A 19,929-nucleotide genomic window follows, 5' to 3' on the forward strand; every position below is an offset into this window, starting at 1 on the left:
CTCCACACAGACAGTGACCCAGCCGGGAATCGAACCTGGGACCCTGGAGCTGTGAAGCATTGATGCTAACCACCATGCTACCGTGAGGCCCCGAGGCTCTCGGAGCCTCTGTCGCAGAGGCTCTCCGCCGTGTTGATAATCTGGGCCTTTATCACATCATTTTGAAGTCCATGCACCACATACATCACATTACTCCCACTAACCCTCTGTTGCCTCATCAAAAAAAGCTCAATCAAGTTCGTCAAACTTGATTTGCCCTTAACAAATTCATGTTGGCATGCTTAACTATTTCACTTTTGTCCAATTGACTCAATGCTGTCTGGGATTATTGTTTCTCACATAAAATCCACTAATGAAGTTATACTGACTGGCCTGTAGTTTCTGCATTTAAATAGCAATGTGATTGTACATTTTATCTCTCGTTATTGGCCATGTGTTCAGATAATGATAGTACAATATATAATTTTTGAGGGCAAAGTTGAACCATCTGAATCACTGATAACATTTGAATACTGGTGTGTCAACATGTAGGAATATCCTGTACTTATGCCAGGGTGAAAGTCCCTAACGTATGGTACGAAGGGATAACAGACAACAAACTAACAGATATCCGGAGTGTACCACAGTTACAGATGTTCCTGTCAAGCACTACACGGAACGTAGTTCAGACTAGGTGTCCCTTCACAATGTAAACTGTTCTCCCAAGACTGTGAGGAAAAAGAAAAACCCACACTCAACTGTTTCTTTTTGTTTTCCTGTTCCATAAATCATTCAAAAAAGGTTGGCCCAAAGTTCTCACTCTCCACAAATTTAATGCAGAACCATAATTTCCTTATTTTGATAGCTCAGGACTTGAATTATTTTTAATTTGCGATATCTGATGCAACTCAATGGTATGTTACATGATGTGTTTTTCCAAGTTGTATTAGTTGTGACAAAGGATCAGACAGTAAAATATGTACATAAATTGTAAGTAAAGGAATAGCTGACGATTTGTGAAGGCGTGCATGTCGCCCCTTCACCCGTCATGAATTATGTGTTGTCTCTGCTAATACATAACGCTCGACATTTGAAGTAAGTGCACAACAGCTGCCTGTGACCACTGTCCCTCTGCTCTCCTTTCCCTTCTGGTAAAGTGCTTTCTTGCCTAGCTCAGCTCTTACCCACCACAATACAGCAGTGACTGGGGTAAGTCCTCCACCTGGAAACATTACAGCTAGGAACCCACATCACCCCTCCCGTTCCTTGGATCCATGAAATGGAGGTCCATATGGAGTAACCAGTCTATGGTTGTGATCTTCCGTCTTTTCAAGCTGGTGGGATTTCCTGGTCCTGTTGACGGCAAACCCCTCTGCCTGGGGTTTTCCGATGGCTTGCGGTGGATTGAATGGGAAATCACATTGACAATGGTGGGACCACAAGATCCCACCGCTGGCCAAAAGCGGGCCTCCAAGAAACACGCCGCGGAGATGCCAGAGATTCTCATCCAGTGATTCTATGTGAACATGTTATGAAGGTGATACATGCACTATTAATACCTGTACTTGCAAGCACCCTGTTATTATAACCTGCTCAAAGCCCAGGGGATTAGAGGGATTAGTCACTCGGTGAGCCTCACTGAGTACCAGCTTCCCCGCTAGGGGCAGGGAGCCCTTGAACAGGGTAATAGACTGATATAAAAGTCGGCCAGATGTGGATGCAGCAGCTCAGACCATGCTGGGATCTGCTGAGTATTGTATACATTATTGCTTAGAAATAACATTTGTTTCTCGTTATTCACTCACCTCGGACCCGTCTGTAGTCTCTAAACCTGTAATGGAAGGAAGTTCTATGTCCTTTCTTGTTGGGATTTTTGATGCTCATGAAGAACTCAATGTAATTTCTAGCCTTGAAAAGAACACAAAAACAAACAAAATGAGAGGAGTCGGCCAGATGGCCTGTCAGGTTTGCTCCAGCATTCAAGAGGTTTGTCGTTGTACTCTAACGTCAACCTATCTTTTTTTCAAATGTTTTTATTGGCATTTCTCATATTTATAAACAATTGTATATATACATTGCATTTTTCTTACCTGCGCTAATTTACTTTATTATACAGAAAGGTTTATTTTGTCCTTCGTTTGATTGACCCTATACACATTTTGCCGCCCTCTGGATCGGTCTATAGTTCTTCCCCCCTCCCTGTTGTACCTCCCTACCTTCTTCCAACCCCCCCTCCCCCCCACCCCCCTTTGGCTTCAGCTGTGTTTTGCTTTTATTTTCAGGGAAAGGGGGGTACCTCTCTTGTGGTTTCCCCACCTTCCTTCCATCTCCTCGCCCCCTCACCCCCCAGGTTGCGCAGTCGTTTGGTTCCTCATCTATCTTGGTTTTTTACTCTTAACTTACTCCTCATTGCTGGCCTCGAACAGGTTTTGGAACAGGCCGACAAACTGACCCAACTATCCAGGAAGCCTTCCTCTGACCCTCGGATGGCGTACTTAATCTTCTCCAGGTGGAGAAATTCCAAAAGGTCAGCGAGCCAGTCTGCAGCTGTGGGTGGTGCTGCCGATCGCTAGCCGAGCAGGATTCTCCGGCGTGCGATTAGGGAAGCAAAAGCAAGGGCGTTTTCCCCCTTCCCCATGTGTAACTCTGGCTGCTCCGATATCCCGAAGATTGCCACTGTTGCGCATGGCTTCGCCCTCACCCCCACAACCTTGGGCATTGCCTCGGAGAAGGCTGTCCAGAACCCAGCAAGCTTATGGCGAGCCCAAAACATGTGGGCGTGGTTGGCCGGGCTCCTCTGGCACAGCTCACGTTTGTCCTCCACCTCCAGGAAGGACCTGCTCATTCGGGTTCTGGTCAGGTGCGCTCTGTGCACCACTTTGAGCTGCATTAGGCTTAGCCTTGCGCAGGAGGAGGTGGAGTTAGCCCTGCTCAGTGCTTCGCTCCAGAGTCCCACCCTATCTCTATCCTCAGTTTGTCCTCCCATTTTTGTCTGGTCTCGTCCAGTGGTGTTCAGGCTCTGTCCAATAACTTTCCGTTTATTTTCCCACATAGCCTCCCCCACCTTGCTGCTTGTGCCTATCAGATCCTCTAGTAGTGTGGATTCTGGGGCTCTGGGGTACCCTACTGTCTCTTTGCGGAGGAAGTGTTTTATTTGGAGGTGTCTCATTTCCTGTCCTTTTGCCAGTTTCCACTTCCTCGTCAGTTCATCCAGTGTCACCAGTCTGTGCCCTACGTAGAAGTCCCCGACCGTCAGTGTACCCCCGTCCCGCCTCCATCATTTGAAAGTGGTGGCTGGTGGGAATCTGTGATTGCCGCAGATGGGGGCCATGGGGGACATTTTAGTTATCCCGAAGTGTTATCTCAGCTGGGTCCACGTTTTCAGCGTGGCCGCGACCACTGGGCTTGTGTATTTCAAATTCCACGTTCCCATCTAGCTCCAATAACTTTTGTGTCTTGTTAGGCAAGGGAATCTATCCAGAGCCTTGGTGTGCAGCTCCAGCAATAATCTCCATCGGGGGCTTGGAGACTGCCTGTAACCATAGCAGTGACCACTGCTCCCATTTGCTACAGCTGGGACCACAGGAGGTCAGCAGCTCTCTGAGGCAGGACATCAGGATATCTGTTCCTGAGGAGTGGAGATCACTTCTCCTGCTTACTTACAGCCAATTGATCATTAATTGCAAAGGGCAGCCATTCATCTCTTGGGCCTCACCAACTTTATAGCCAGGGCGTGGGGAGTGAGGTTAACCACAGTGCCCAATAAAATCCAGCCATTATCTCAGATTACGGGATCAACCACTTAGAACTGACATGAGCAGACATTTTTATTTCTCAGAGGATTGTAAATCTTTGAAATTCTCTATTCTAACTGGCTGTGAATGAACTGTCGATGAGTATATTATGGAGTGAGAGTAATAGACTTTTGTGGACTGAGGGAATCCAGGGATATAGGACCAGGGAAAGGTGATGATTGTCCCTTTAAGGGCAACATAGCAAAGTAAGGGTCACCTGGGCTGGGTGACCAATCGGGACTCAGAGTGTGTAATCACCCCATGGTGAAAGAGGCTCCTAAGCAGAGATATTTTGGGAGCTAGCTACAGTCAAGTGACTGCTGTGCAATTCTTATTAATAAATGCCTTTTGTGTTCACTAATGAAGCCTGTGATAGTGCATCGTTACAGGAAGGTAAGATATGTTGATGTTACACACAACGATAATGTCAACATATCTTATCTTCCTGTAACGATGCACTACGCAAACACGGGGTGATTGTGCAAACTCCACACAGACAGTGACCCAGAGCCCAGATCGAACCTGGGACCTCGGCGCGTGAGGGAGCAGTGCTAACCACTGCAGCACATTCTGTCCTCTGCATCCACATCCAGGGCCGGTTTTAAGCCTATTTATAAAACAGAATATAAAAACAGACAGTAAAAATTTTTACAAATATATAAGACAAAAAAGAGTGGCTAAGGTAAATATTGGTCCTTTAGAGGATGAGAAGGGAGTTTTAATAATGGGAAATGAGGAAATGGCTGAGGAACTGAACAGGTTTTTTGGGTCGGTCTTCACAGTGGAAGACACAAATAACATGCCAGCAACTGATAGAAATGAGGCTATGACAGGTGAGGACCTTGAGAGGATTGTTATCACTAAGGAGGGAGTGATGGGCAAGCTAATGGGGCTAAAGGTAGCATGGTGGTTAGCATCAATGCTTCACAGCTCCAGGGTCCCAGGTTCGATTCCCGGCTGGGTCACTGTCTGTGTGGAGTCTGCACATCCTCCCCGTGTGTGCGTGGGTTTCCTCCGGGTGCTCCGGTTTCCTCCCACAGTCCAAAGATGTGCAGGTTAGGTGGATTGGCCATGCTAAATTGCCCGTAGTGTAAGGTTAATGGGGGGGATTGTTGGGTTACGGGTATACGGGTTACGTGGGTTTAAGTAGGGTGATCATTGCTCGGCACAACATCGAGGGCCGAAGGGCCTGTTCTGTGCTGTACTGTTCTATGTTCTAAAGGTAGACAAGTCTCCTGGCCCTGATGGAATGCATCCCAGAGTGCTAAAAGAGATGGCTAGGGAAATTGCAGATGCACTAGTGATAATTTACCGAAATTCACTAGACTCTGGGGTGGTCCCGGTGGATTGGAAATTAGCAAACATGACGCCACTGTTTAAAAAAGGAGGTAGGCAGAAAGCAGGAAATTATAGGCCAGTGAGTTTAACTTTGGTAATAGGGAAGATGCTGTAATCTATCATCAAGGAAGAAATTGCGAGGCATCTGGATAGAAATTGTCCCATTGGGCAGAAGCAGCATGGGTTCGTTAAAGGCAGGTCATGCCTAACTAATTTAGTGGAATTTTTTGAGGACATTACCAGTGCAGTAGATAACGGGGAGCCGATGGATGTGGTGTATCTGGATTTCCAGAAAGCCTTTGACAAGGTGCCACACAAAAGGTTGCTGCATAAGATAAAGATGCATGGCATTAAGGGTAAAGTAGTAGCATGGATAGAGGATTGGTTAATTAATAGAAAGCAAAGAGTTGGGATAAATGGGTGTTTCTCTGGTTGGCAATCAGTAGCTAGTGGTGTCCCTCAGGGATCCGTGTTGGGCCCACAATTGTTCACAATTTACATAGATGATTTGGAGTTGGGGACCAAGGGCAATGTGTCCAAGTTTGCAGATGACACTAAGATGAGTGGCAAAGCGAAAAGTGCAGAGGATACTGGAAGTCTGCAGAGGGATTTGGATAGGTTAAGTGAATGGGCTCGGGTCTGGCAGATGGAATACAATGTTGACAAATGTGAGGTTATCCATTTTGGTAGGAATAACAGCAAACGGGATTATTATTTAAACGATAAAATATTAAAGCATGCCGCTGTTCAGAGAGACTTGGGTGTGCTAGTGCATGAGTCACAGAAGGTTGGTTTACAAGTGCAACAGGTGATTAAGAAGGCAAATGGAATTTTGTCCTTCATTGCTAGAGGGATGGAGTTTAAGACTAGGGAGGTTATGTTGCAATTGTATAAGGTGTTAGTGCGGCCACACCTGGAGTATTGTGTTCAGTTTTGGTCTCCTTACTTGAGAAAGGACGTACTGGCACTGGAGGGTGTGCAGAGGAGATTCACTAGGTTAATCCCAGAGCTGAAGGGGTTGGATTATGAGGAGAGGTTGAGTAGACTGGGACTGTACTCGTTGGAATTTAGAAGGATGAGGGGGGATCTTATAGAAACATTTAAAATTATGAAGGGAATAGATAGGATAGATGCGGGCAGGTTGTTTCCACTGGCGGGTGACAGTAGAACTAGGGGGCATAGCCTCAAAATAAGGGGAAGTAGATTTAGGACTGAGTTTAGGAGGAACTTCTTCACCCAAAGGGTTGTGAATCTATGGAATTCCTTGCCCAGTGAAGCAGTTGAGGCTCCTTCATTACATGTTTTTAAGGTAAAGATAGATAGTTTTTTGAAGAATAAAGGGATTAAGGGTTATGGTGTTCGGGCCGGAAAGTGGAGCTGAGTCCACAAAAGATCAGCCATATGGAGAGGCATCACAGGTTAAGAGAAATTCCTTGGACGGATCGAAATGCACCAATAAACTCGATGAATGTAACAATTGCTTTACTCTGTTAAAAGCTTCTTTCTGGGGCTTCATCCAAACCCAATGCTGGTGCTTCTTCAGTAACATGTGCAAAGGGCCCAATAATGTTGGCAAATTTGGTAGAAAACGCCCATAGTAATTCACCATTCCGAAGAATGACTTGAGCTCAGCTATGTTTCTGGGGGCTGGTGCCTCCTTTATTGCTCTGACCTGGTCTCCCATGGGGTGTTTCCCTAGTGAATCTACACAATACTCCAGAGAGGTGAGCTTAGTGGCTTAAAAACTAAGTTTTTCCTTCGAGGTGTACTTCAGCCCCTGAGATTTATTTAGCACCTCCTCTAGGTTAGCTAGGTGCTCAACCTTTGACGATCCAGTTATCAAAACATCAAAACATCTCATGGCAGACCTTGCAACAGACTTTCCATTGTACTCTGAAAAATAGCACATGCCAATGACACACCACGGGGTAGGCGCATATACTGAAACAAACCTTTGTGTGTGTTAATTGTAACATAACCTTGGGAAGCCCCGTTTCACTCAAGTTGCTGATATCTGTGGTTCATATCTAGCTTAAGACTGACGTCCAGTCAGTTTTGCGTTCAAGTCTTCAGTCTTGGGGATTGGATACTTATCTAACTTGGCAGCCTGATTAACTGTTAATTTGTAATCTCCACAGATGCGATTGGTCTTGTCAGACTTTAGCACAGGGGATATGGGTGCTCCCCACTCCGCAAATTAAGATGGCTGGATAATAGCCAGTTCTTCCAATCTCTTCAACTCTTTGTCCAACCTTCATGACAAAGCAAATGGTACTGGGCTTGGTCGGTCTAAAAAAAAGATCTACATAGATCTTCACCTGGAGGGCCTTTATTTTAGGGCAGCACGGTAGCATTGCGGATAGCACAATTGCTTTACAGCTCCAGAGTCCCAGGTTCGATTCTGGCTTGGGTCACTGTCTGTGCGGAGTCTGCACATCCTCCCCTTGTGTGCGTGGGTTTCCTCCAGGTGCTCCGGTTTCCTCCCACAGTCCAAAGATGTGCAGGTTAGTTGGATTGGCCATGATAAATTGCCCTTAGTGTCCAAAATTACCCTTACTGTTGGGTGGGGTTACTGGGTTATGGGATAGGGTGGAGGTGTTGACCTTGGGTAGGGTGCTCTTTCCAAGAGCCGGTGCAGACTCGATGGGCCGAATGGCCTCCTTCTGCACTGTAAATTCTATGAATATTACCTAACTCATCACACAAAATATTCTCATACTTCTTCATTAACTCAGGCAGTTCCTCTTCTCGTACTTGGAAGATCTCCATCCAGTTTAAATTGATTACCTTGAGCCAATCAGGGCTACTTTCTCCACTTTCACATCGAACAACGATTGAACATTTAAATCCGTGGTATTGGACTCCTCCATGTTATGCACTTACGATGTATTACTGACTCTATTACTGGGTAGACTTGACTTACTTTTACATCGGTGCCTTAAGTGACCTTTTCTGTGGCGGAGTAAACATTCAGCCTCTTTATATCGGCAGGCTTCAGGGGGGTGATTAACTCTGAGGTGGTAACACGCTACTTCAATCCTAGGTCTCCTTTGATCTTCTGTCTAACCTACGCAGCTAATGGAGTGACTCCCAAAGGAGTCTCCAGCAGTGTTCTTTGCTGAAACTCTTGGCGTACCAATGTTATTACTGGTGCAGTGGCTATTTGGTCCAAACCTAAACTCATTGCTTTGTAAATATTTGCCTCCTGTTCTGTCATAAGTGATACAATGAAACAAATAAATAGTGATGCAATAAAGCCTCTTGACCCTCTTTAGCTTCAGCTCAAAAATTTTATTATTTCTCCATTTAAATTGTATAACGAGATTAAAATTTGGAATCTTTTTATATTTGGGTTCTTCTCACACTGCCCAATTATTTGAGCATTTGCATTTGCAGCCTGGCTACCATGTAGGGCAGCAGGGTAGCACAATGGTTAGCACTGTTGCTTCACAGCTACAGGGTCCCAGGTTCGATTCCCGGCTTGGGTCACTGTCTGTGTGGAGTGATGCACGATCAATAACTCCCGAAGTGAGAATGTGGGACAATTGAAGGCTTTATTGAACTAGATGTTTCCCCCAGCAGCGCAGGTACAGAATGCAGCAGCTAGGGAAACACAGACTCTTATACTCTGCCTTACTGGGCGGAACCAGCAGGCATGCTTCACCAATGATCTTACAATATCATGTCCTCCAACACAAATGATCTTACAGAGTCAGGTACCTCCAACCTAGGTACCGTAATACCCCTAATACCGACTACCACATGGAGTTTGCACGTTCTCCCTGTGTCTGCATGCGTTTCCTCCAGGTGCTCCGGTTTCCTCCCACAAGTTCCGAAAGACATGGGTCGAGATTCTCCGACCCTGCGCCGGGTCGGAGAATCCCCGGGGAGGGGTGCAAATCCCGCCCCGCCGCTGGCTTCCCTATTCTCCGGCGCCGATTACTCACCTCACACATGGCGGGAACTGGAAGGTACGTGCGCAGGGGCCGTCCTGGAGCGGGGTGGAGGGGGCGGCAGCCGACCGTGGGGGGGAGGGGGGGGGGCACGTGGCCTGGCCCGTGATTGGGGCCTACCGATCGGCAGGCGGACTGGTTCCGTGGGGGCCTACTTTACTCCATGCCGGGCACCTGTCGGGCTCCGCCATATTGCCCAGGGGCCGTAGAAGGGAACCCCCGCCAGGAGCTGCCAGCCAGGTTGGGAGCGAGGTCCCAGACGAGGACTTCCTAGGGAAGACAAGGAGACATTCATCAGGCGTTTCGTTGGTCGTGGTACACAGTAGTGATCTAATGGAGTGGACAGCATCCGGAAGGGCCTCTTGCCAGCGGGAGACTGTGAGATTCCTGGACCATAGGGCCAGTAGGACGGTCTCCCAGACCGTTCCATTCTCCCTCTCCACCTGCCCGTTTCCCTGGGGGTTATAACTGATCGTCCTGCTCGAGGCAATGCCCTTGCTGAGCAGGAATTGATGCTGTTCGTCGTTCATGAAGGAGGACCCCCTATCGCTGTGTATGTAGGCGGGGAAACCGAACAGTGTAAAGATGTTGTGGAGGGTTTTAATGACAGTGGCAGTGGTCATGTTGGGACAGGGAATGGCAAACACATTTAGGAAGTATGAGCTGCGGTGGGTGGAGGGAAGGGGCCCTTTGAAGTCCATGCTGAGGCGTTCAAAGGGGCGGGATGCCTTCACCATGTGTGCTTTCTCTGGCCGGTAGAAGTGCATCTTGCACTCCGCACAGATTTGATAGTTCCTGCTGACGGTCCTGACCTCCTCGATGGAGTAGGGCAGGTGGCGGGTTTTGATAAAATGGAAGAAACAAGTGACCCCCGGGTGGCAGAGGTCATCGTGGAGGATTCGGAGTCGGTGCGTTGGCACATGTGCCGCGGATAGGGCATCAGGAGGCTCGTTTAGCTTCCCAGGATGATACAAGATCTCGTAGTTGTAGGTGGAGAGGTCGATCCTCCACCGTAAGATCTTATCATTCTTTATCTTGCCTCGCTTTGCATTATCGAACATGAAAGCTACCGACCGTTGGTCAGTGAGGAGCGTGAATCTCCTGCCGGCCAGGTAATGCTTCCAATGCTGCACAGCTTCTACTATGGCTTGGACCTCCTTTTCAACGGAGGAATGGTGGATTTCGGAGGCATGGAGGGTGCGTGAGAAGAAGGCCACGGGCCTGCCCGCTTGGTTGAGTGTGGCCGCCAGAGCTACGCAGATGCGTCGCTCTCGACTTGGAAGGGAAGGGATTCATCGATTGCGTGCATCGTGGCCTTTGCGATGTCTGCCTTTATGCGACTGAAGGCCTGGCGGGCCTCTGCCGACAGGGGGAAAACCGTGGATTGGATTAGTGGGCGGATTAGTAGTCCACATAATTGGGGACACACTGGGCGTAATATGAAAAACCCCAGGCAACGTTTCAGGGTCTTGGAGCAGTGTGGGTGGGGGAACTCCATGAGGGGGCGCATGCGTTCGGGGTCGGGGCCTATGACTCCATCATGCACTACGTAGCTGAGGATGGCTAGACGATCGGTGCTGAATACGCATTTCTCCTTGTTATAGGTCAGGTTAAGGAGTCTGGCGGTATGGAGAAATTTGCGGAGGTTGGTGTCGTGGCCGCAGATGGTGACGTCGAGGTACGGGAAGGTAGCCCGCAAACTGTACCGGTCAACCATTTGGTCCATCTCCCGTTGGAAGACCGAGACCCCATTTGTGACACCGAAGGGAACCCTTAGGAAGTGGTGAGCCGCCCATCTGCAGTGAATGGGGAGCTGGTCGTAGGCGGATTTGAGGTCCACCATGGAAAAGACCTTGTATTGTGCAAATTGATTGACCAAATCAGATACGCGGGGGAGAGGGTACACGTCATGCTGCGTATACCTGTTGATGGTCTGACTGTAATCGATGATCATCCTGTGCTTCTCCCCGGTCTTTACAACCACTACTTGAGCTCTCCAGGGGCTGTTGCTAGCCTCGATAATACCTTCCTTCAGTAACCGCTGGACCTCCGACCTAATAAAGGTCTGCTCCTGGGCACTGTACCATCTGCTCCTGGTGGCGACGGGTTTGCAATCAGGGGTGAGGTTTGCAAAAAGGAAAGGTGGGTCGACCTTGAGGGTCGCGAGACTGCAGACAGTGAGGGGGGTATAGGGCCGCCGAATTTAAAGGATAAGCTCTGGAGGTTACATTGGAAGTCAAATCCCAGGAGTGTGGCAGCGCAGAGGTGAGGGCGGACGTAGAGTCGGAAATTCTTAAACTCTCTTCCCTAGACTGTGAGGTTAGCTATGCAGTACCCCTTGATCTCTACAGAGGGAGGCCAGGGAGATTCTCTGGTTAACTGGGTGTATAGGGAGGGAGCAGTGCCTTACCGTGTTGGGGTGTATAAAGCTCTCTGTGCTCCTGGAGTCGATCAGGCAGGATGTCTTGTGTCCGTTGATGAGTACAGTCGTTGTAGCGGTCAAAAGAGTTTGGGGCCGAGACTGGTCCAGAGTCACCGAGGCGAGTTGTGGCAGAAGCTGATGGGATTCCTCGGGCAGTGTGCGGTCATCCAAATCGGGGTCTTGAGACTCCAAACAACATGGCGGCGCCCACGGGTCGCACATGGCCGGGGATGGGCAAGATGGCGGCGTCCATGAATCGCACGTGGTCTCTGGGGAACAAGATGGCAGCGCCCCGGGTCCACACGTGGCTCGTGGGTTCGAAGATGGCGGCGCCCATGGGACGCAGGTGGCCTGTGATGAGAGTAATGGCGCGGCCCCGGTTCGCCCCCGGAGACAGCGGCGACCGCCTGGGCCTGGCATACCGCCACAAAATGCCCCTTTTTTCCACAGCCCTTGCAAGTTGCGGAGCGGGCTGGCAGCGATGTCAGGCCTTTGGCTTGATGGCAAAAATAACATCGGGGCCCCCCGGGGTTGCCTGGCAGCTGCGCGGCACAAGCTTGTGGGGGGTTGGGGGATACGTCGGAATCGGCTGCGGGTGGGGTCCACGCTGCCTATGGGGCTGCCGCGCGGTCGGGACATATGCTCGGGCGTTGCGGGAGGCTACGTCTAAGGAGCTTGCGAAGGCCCATGCCTCCTTGAGAATTTGAATCTCTTTTTCCAGCAGCCGCTGGCGGATCTGAGAGGACAGCATACCTGCAACGAAGGCGTCCTGGATTAAAAGTTCGGTGTGGTCGTTGGCTGAAACTTGCGGACAGTCACAGTTCCTACCTAGTACCAGCAGTGCGTGGTAGAATTCGTCTAGCGATTCCCGCGGAATTTGTCATCTGGTAGCGAGAAGATGTCGGGCGTAAACCTGACTTACTGGGCGGATGTAGTGTCCTTTCAACAGGGTCATTGCGGCCTCGAAACCGTCCACGTCTTCGATGAGCGTGTAGATTTCTGGGCTCACCCTTGAGTGGAGTACTTGCAGATTCTGGTCCTCGGTGGGTGTGGTTGTGGCCATCCTGATGTATCCGTTGAAACACGCCAGCCAGTGTTTGAAGGTCTCCGCTGAGTTTGCCGCGTGGGGGCTAAGTTGCAGACACTCCGGCTTGATGCGGAGCTCCATTCTTCAAATCTAGTTCAATAAATTGATGCACGATCAATAACTCCCGAAGCAAGATTTTAGGACAATTGAAGGCTTTATTGAACTAGATGTTTCCCCCAGCAGTGCAGGTACAGAATGCAGCAGCTAGGGAAACACAGACTCTTATACTCCGCCTTACTGGGCGGAACCAGCAGGCAGGCTTCACCAATGATCTTACAGTATCAGGTACCTCCAACATCTATGATCTTACAGCATCAGGTACCTCCAACCTAGGTACCGTAATACCCCTAATACCGACTACCACATGGTACTGTAATACCCCTAATACCGACTACCACATGGAGTCTGCACGTTCTCCCTGTGTCTGCGTGCGTTTCCTCCAGGTGCTCCGGTTTTCTCCAACAAGTTCCGAAAGACATGGGTCGGGATTCTCCGACCCTGCGCCGTGTCGGAGAATCCCTGGGGGGAGGTGTGAATCCCACCCCGCCGCTGGCTTCCCTATTCTCCGGCGCCGATTATTCACCTCACACATGGCGGGACCTGGAAGGTAAGTGCGTGGGGGCCGTCCTGGAAGGGGGTAGTTGGGGGAGCCGACTCTGGGGGAGCGCCCACGGTGGCCTGGGGTGTTTATGGGTACGCAAGGTGGGGTGTGTTTACTGCAGTCAAGGCACTGTGGCCGGCAGCGTAACCTTGCAAAGCTGTGACTCCTATATACACTAACTGATTCTTTTCACTACCCTCTGTGTGAAAACAAGTGTCTGATCAGCAGCTGCTTGGAGCTTGAGCATCATTAGATCAGATTTTTAAAAAATTCCCTCAAAAGGGGCATTACTGTCCTATTTTTATATTAGAGTAGGCTTGCTTCCAAGTCTATGTTGTGACTTAAAGGCCATGGTATCACTTTCCTATAATGTGTCATGAAACAAGATTAATATCAGATCCTTGCACAGCCAAATACCTTAAATTCTATTGCCAAGAAGTTGATAATTCCCATTTAAAAAGGGAAAATCATTGAAATAGAAATCGTAGAATCCCTACAATGCAGAAGTAGGCCATTTGGCCCATTGAGTCTCCACCAGTCCCTGCTCCAATAGAGCACCCTACCTCGGCCAATCCCCCGCTCCATCTCACCTAACCTTTAGACAATATTAGCACGGTCAACCTGCACATCTTTGGACTGTGGGAGGAAACTGTAACAGCCGCAGGAAACCCACGCAAACACGGGGAGAATGTGCAAACTCCACACAGACACCCAAGGTCAGAATCAAACCTGGGCCCCTGGCGCTGTGAGGCTGCCGTGCTAACCACTGTGCCATCGTGCCGCCCTACTAATGACATATTTTCCTTTAGTTTTCATTCATCGTGTGCACACCTTCTTCTTTTCAATGGACTAGCATTCAGGGTGAGTAGCCTTTGGACTATGCTTTTAGCAGATAGGTAACAAATGACAATTGTAACACTTCTTTTTTCCTTATTAATCCCAAATCAGCGATTTTCTCCCTCTGGATTCAAACAAATACCAAATGAAAAGCCAATAGTTTATTCAGCATCCAACCTTTGCTGGGATTCAAAAGATGAAAATCGTAACTGAAAGGCGTAGCAGTCGAAAAAGTAGCTAATATATTAGTTTCAAGAAGGTTCTATCTTTCCAACCCTGGTATGAAGACTGATAGCTCCAGAGTGGTTAATGAATCAGATTGTAGGGCGGCATAGTGGTGCAGTGGTTAACACAGCTGCCTCAAGGCGCCGAGGATCCGGGTTCGATCCCAGCCCTGGGTCACTGTCCGTGTGGAGATTACACATTCTCCCCATGTCTGTGTGGGCCTCACCCCCACAACCCAAAGATTTGCAGGGTAAGTCGATTGGCCATGCTAAGTTGCTCCTTAGTTGGGAAAAAAATAAATAAAATCAGATTGTGGATATTTCACAGAATACATCACTTACTTGGAACGAGATACACTTTCCAAACACATGCTAATTTACCACAGTATGCAAGGGCCCACCCAAGTAATTGTTTCCATTGTTTGGTACTGACTCAATATTTAAATAGAAAATTCCTGTCTTGTGTGCCTCACTATAGCTTTGATTAACAAAAGCTAAATTTTTATACATTAGAGAAGCCTTCAATCAAGATCGTTGGCAAAATTCCCGTTCAGTGAAGAATTCATAACCAGCGTCATGCCAATGAAATCCCAAATTGCAGAGACAAAAGGTATTGTTGGAGGAATTGTGCAAAAACAACAATCTGCATTGTGTACAAAAAAAATTCTAAAGCAGCTCATGGAAATAGATGGGGGGGGGGGGGGGGCGAGGTGTCGGGGGAGGGGGAAGAGAAATACTAGATCAAAGTAAGACATGTCAGGAAATGTGACAGGAAGTTTGATCGAAAGATTGATTTGGAGGTAGAAGTGGATTTAGGGAGGGGCTTTCAGAGAGTTGGCTGTGAGTTTTTCAGAGCTTTTCCAAGTGGTTGACTAATGTCACGTGTGGAACTCTGCTCTTATATTTTGTTGGTAACCATTTTTGAAGTTGCAAATGGACAGTGGGAGATCACCAGTGGGCTTGGTTGAGATGTTACTGATCTTGTAACATGTCACCCAGCAGATGTACAGCACTTAACGTTTAGTTTCAATGTCCATCTTTGACTTTTTGCTCTTCATTTGGATTAATTTAAAGACTCTGAATGTTGAAGTTTAATGGGTTAATGCTTTCCTCATAATGTGGAACTAATGGAAGCAGCAGGATGTAGGTGGCGCGAAGCAATCCCAAAACTAACAGTGTAATTTTTTTTGACTGTACTGGAGCATCTTGAGTGCAACCTGAAGCACGTAAAAAGCAGGAATATTATTGCGCTGTGTGTGATGGCCATTTTGAAATGTTTGTAATATTCTTTCAGATATTTTACAAATAAAGTATATTTTTGCAGCAAAAAAACACAAAGCTCTGCAGTCCTGTCACATCAAGTTGTGGATAGTGGTGACAACTAAACGACAAACCGGAGGAGAAGGCTGCACAAATATCGCCATCCTCAAATCATTAGTAACAATCTTCTGCCAGAGAAGCCAAGTGGATGAGGTTTCATCTGGGGCACATTTAATTGCACAATGCCAGATGTGCACATTAACAACAGGTATTAACCTAACTATATTTTTTTACAGCCGTAATCAGTCCATTTTATTTCGAGAACAATGGAAACCGGAAACATGCGATAACAATATTTGAACTTACCCTGCGATAATTATAAGACCATCAGATATATGAGCAGAATTAGGCCATTTGGCCCATCGAGTATGCTCCGCAATTCGATCATGGCTGATGTGTTTCTCATCCCCATTCTCCTGTCTTCTGCCCGTAACCCCTGATCCCCTTATTAATCAGGAACCTATCTATCTCTATCGTATAGCACATGTCAGAATATCCAAACCAACACTCCACGTCCTGTGAAGATAGCCAGTTACAATGACTTCAATATCAGCAACAAGGACACTCATCTCTTTTTCTTCCATTTTAACCCCTATTACTTTACCCCTTTCCCCTTCCTCTGTGTGTTTGTCTTCTGTGTTTTTTGGTAGAGGGTGGAATGGTAAATGAAGGGAGTAATAGGTTAGCTCCCGATATTCTATTATAATTATTGCAAATCTTGTCTCTCTTGTTTTTCTAAATATAAAGTGCGGGATTCTCCGACCCCCCCGCCGGGTCGGAGAATTGCCGGGGAGTTTTGTGAATCCCGCCTCGCTGCTCCAACACTGGCTGCTGAATTCTCCGCCGCTGTTTTTTTGGCGGGGTCGGGAATCGCACCGCGCCAGTCGGGGGCCATTGGCAGTGGCCCCCCCTCCCGGCGTTTCTCCTGTCCCCGATGGGCCGAGCAGCCGCCCGCTTTTGGCCAGTCCCGCCGCGTGGGTTAGACCAGGTCCGTACAGGCGGGACCTGGCTCTAAGGGTGGCCTGCGGAGTTCTCGGTGGAGGGGGCGCGGGGGGATCCTACAGTGGCCTGACCTGCAATCAAGGCCCACCGATCTGTGGGCGGGCCTGTGCCGTGGGGCACTCTTTCCCTCCGCACCAACCTGTGTAAAGCTCTACCATGGCCGGCACGTAGAAGAAACCCCCTACGCATGTGTAGGAATCACATGGTTCTGGGAACCCGCTGGCGCTCCTGCATATGCGCCAACTGACAGCAGCCGGCGGAGGCCCTACGGTGCTGGTTGGCACGGTGCCAACCACTCCAGCGCCGGCCTAGCTCCCGAAGGTGCGGATGCGTCCGCACCTAACGGGCGGCCCGATGCCGGAGTGGTTCACGCCACTCTTTAGCGGCGGTACCGCCCGCCCGCCGGGTCGGAGAATCCCCAGGGGCGGCGCGAATCCCACCCCAATGCCGGCTGCCCTATTTTCTGGCGCTGTATTTTGGCCAGCGGCGGGCTTCCCGCCACGCCGGTCGGGGGGTCATTGACAGCAGTCCCCCCGGCGATTTTCCGGGCCCTGATGGGTTGAGCGGGCGTCCAGTTTTGACCAGTCCCACCGGGGTAAATTACTGACCTCACGCATGGCGGGACCTGCTGGGTGAGTCTGCAGGGGCGGTCCTCAGGGGGGCGCGGGGGGATCCAACCCCGGGGGATCTCCGCACGGTGGCCTGGCCCGCGATCGCGGCCTTCGGATCTGCAGGCGGGCTTGTTCCATGGGGGGACTGGTTTCATCCGCGCCGGGCCCCTGTAGGGCTCCGCCATATTGCCCGGGAACTGGCACGGAAATACGCCGGCCGGTGTGCGCATGCGCGGAAATACACACACGTGTCGGACCACCGAGTTTAACAATGTCTTGTCTACACGGCACAGATGATAGTGGCCAGAATGAGCAGGTTTTTGAGAGGGTAGAGGATAGGTGAGGGCAGTGTGTGATGGGGACTCATGAACCATGTCCATAAGTTTTGTGCCTGTCCGAAGCTAGAGGGACTGTTGTCGGAGATTTACTGACGTGATGTCTAAGATGCTGAAGGTGGTCCCAAGTCCAGAATTGGAAATTGGCCAGAATTCAGAACTGTCCGAAGACCTGAGGTCCAGTGGGTGAGAGAGGCCGATGTTTGGCCCTCTGCCTCTCTGGTAGCCTAGAGACAGATCCTATTGGGATGGTGGGACTCGGAGACGCCGGAATTGTGGGTGTGGGTGAGCAACCTCGCAGAATTCCTTCGGCTGGAAAAAATTAAGTTTGTTTTGAGAGGGTCTGTGGAGTTTGTCCGGAGATGGAAACCGATTATCGACTTCTTCCAGGATAGTTGAGTCAGCAGGGTGGGGGAGGAGTGGGGGGGAGGGGGGAACTTGGGTGGTGTTTAAAAAAAAGAAGACAAAGAGGGTGGGGCAGGGCAGTGAGGGCAGGGCTGAATGTTGCTAATTTATTTGTTACGAATTTTCTTGTTTGCTCTCTTTTTGGTTTTGGTTGTGTTCGATATATATATATATAAATGCCTTAATAAAAACATTAAAAAAAAACAAATTTGGTGCCTGTAAGTCATTGGAGCAGTCAAAGGTCAAAGATCTCAGATACGACGGCCGGGATTCTCCGCTATTCGGCGGGGTGGGCTGTACCAGCACCAAAGAGTGGCGTGAACCACTCTGGCGTCGGGCCGCCCGGTTGGCGCTGCGCCGATCGGCGTGGAAGAGGCTTGGCGCCGTGTAACCCGGTACCGAAGGGCCTCCGGCGGCCGGCGCGAGTTGGCTCTTGCGCGGGAGCGTCAGCGTGTTCTGGCGCGATCCCAGCGCATGCGCAGGGGGGTTCTTCTCTGTGCCGGCCCTGGTGGACCGTTACAGCGGCCGGCGCGGAGAGAAAGACTGCCCCCACGGCACAGGCCCGCCCACAGATCGGTGGGCCCCGATCGCGGGCCAGGTCACCGTGGGGCCCCCCCAGGGCTAGATACCCCTGTGCCCCCCCGAGGACTCCACAGGCCACCCGCGGAGCCAGGTCCCGCCGGGAAGGACTTTGTTTGATATACGCCAGTGGGACTGGCCGAAAACGGGCGGCCACTCGGCCCATCGTGGAGCGGAGAATCGCCGAGGGGGCCACTGCCAACGCCTCCCGACTGGCGCGATGCGATTCCCGCCCCCGCCGAAAAACCTGTGCCGGAGAATACGGCAGCCGGCGTTGGGGCAGCGGGGTGGGATTCACGCCGCCCCCCCTTCCCCCCCTCCCCCCCCCCCCCCCCCCCCCCCAGCGATTCTCCATCCCGGCGGCGGGTCGGAGAATCCCGGCCTATATATGAAGTATTGGTTAATTCACTTATGCTGGGACCCAGCGGCCTGTGGAGCTGGAATTAACCGCACACTGACCAAGGGTGTTATAACACAATAGAGCGCGATCACTTTCATACAATATTTGGTAATGTGTTACTGTATTAGTTCAATGGATTTGACCCAGATCTTCCTTTATCTTCCTTACCAGGGGATTTTGGGAAAACATTATCTGCTGGACTGAATAGAAAGTTCAGGTTTGGTTTGTTGAAAATACAAAATTCATTGAGCGGATTCTCTGATCGCCGAAATCGGGTTTGGCAATTGTCCGGAGAATCCATTTTTACGCTGGAATCAGGGGGCGGCGCCGTTTGTCTGATGCTCTGCCCCCCCAAAAACGGCCCCCCAAAAACGGCATACTGAAGGAGTATCGCCACGTCATTGGGACGGCGTCAGGTCATCACCCGAGGCCCTCCCCTGATGCTCCGCCCCCCGATGGGCCGAGTCCCCGACGGCATGGGGTGCGTGTCCTCTCACTTTTCAGGGACCTCATTTGGCGGCTGCGGACTGTGTCCAGCGTCGCCACAGTCAGGGAGAGGCCATTCCCCTGGCAGCGGGGGCTTTGGCAGGGGTTGGAGGGACTGGTGGGGGGTGGTCCGGGGTGGTGAGGGGGGTTACAGGTAGGCAGTTTTTGGCAGGCACGTGACCGCCGCCATGTTGTACAGCGTGGCCGTCGCAGTCCGCTGTCATGCGCGGCCACGGACCCAGCAATTCTGCCTCCCTATCAGCTGGTAAAGCCGGAGACTTTACGTGGCGTGGCTGCTAACCCCCCACCGGGCGGAGCGTGTGGGGCGGCGCCGATGAATCCTGCAGACATAGCCGCAGAATCGGAGAATCCAACCTATAATTTCAGAAAGTCAATATAAATTTCACTTCATCATCAAACTTGAAATCTTGTTGTGCATAAAACAAGAGGCAGCACTTCATTAACTCTCCTAATAATACTGAACCTGGACTTGTGCTCATAATGCAAACTTACACGTGAGGCTTGGCAGTTTTCATGGTGCCTTTGCACAACATAC

The 19,929-nt window shown here is 50.1% G+C and overlaps 1 long non-coding RNA gene across 1 annotated transcript in view; it reads right to left on the reverse strand.

The window, feature by feature from the left end:
- LOC119965329 overlaps nt 1-19,929 on the reverse strand; it is a 118,319-nt gene that overhangs the window by 34,716 nt on the left and 63,674 nt on the right. The window contains exon 2 of the long non-coding RNA XR_005460492.1: nt 1,785-1,887. This is a non-coding gene — a long non-coding RNA (uncharacterized LOC119965329). The remainder of the gene's footprint in view (nt 1-1,784; nt 1,888-19,929) is intronic.

The sequence above is a fragment of the Scyliorhinus canicula genome, chromosome 4 (assembly GCF_902713615.1).
Source record: "Scyliorhinus canicula chromosome 4, sScyCan1.1, whole genome shotgun sequence".
NCBI lineage: Eukaryota > Metazoa > Chordata > Chondrichthyes > Carcharhiniformes > Scyliorhinidae > Scyliorhinus > Scyliorhinus canicula.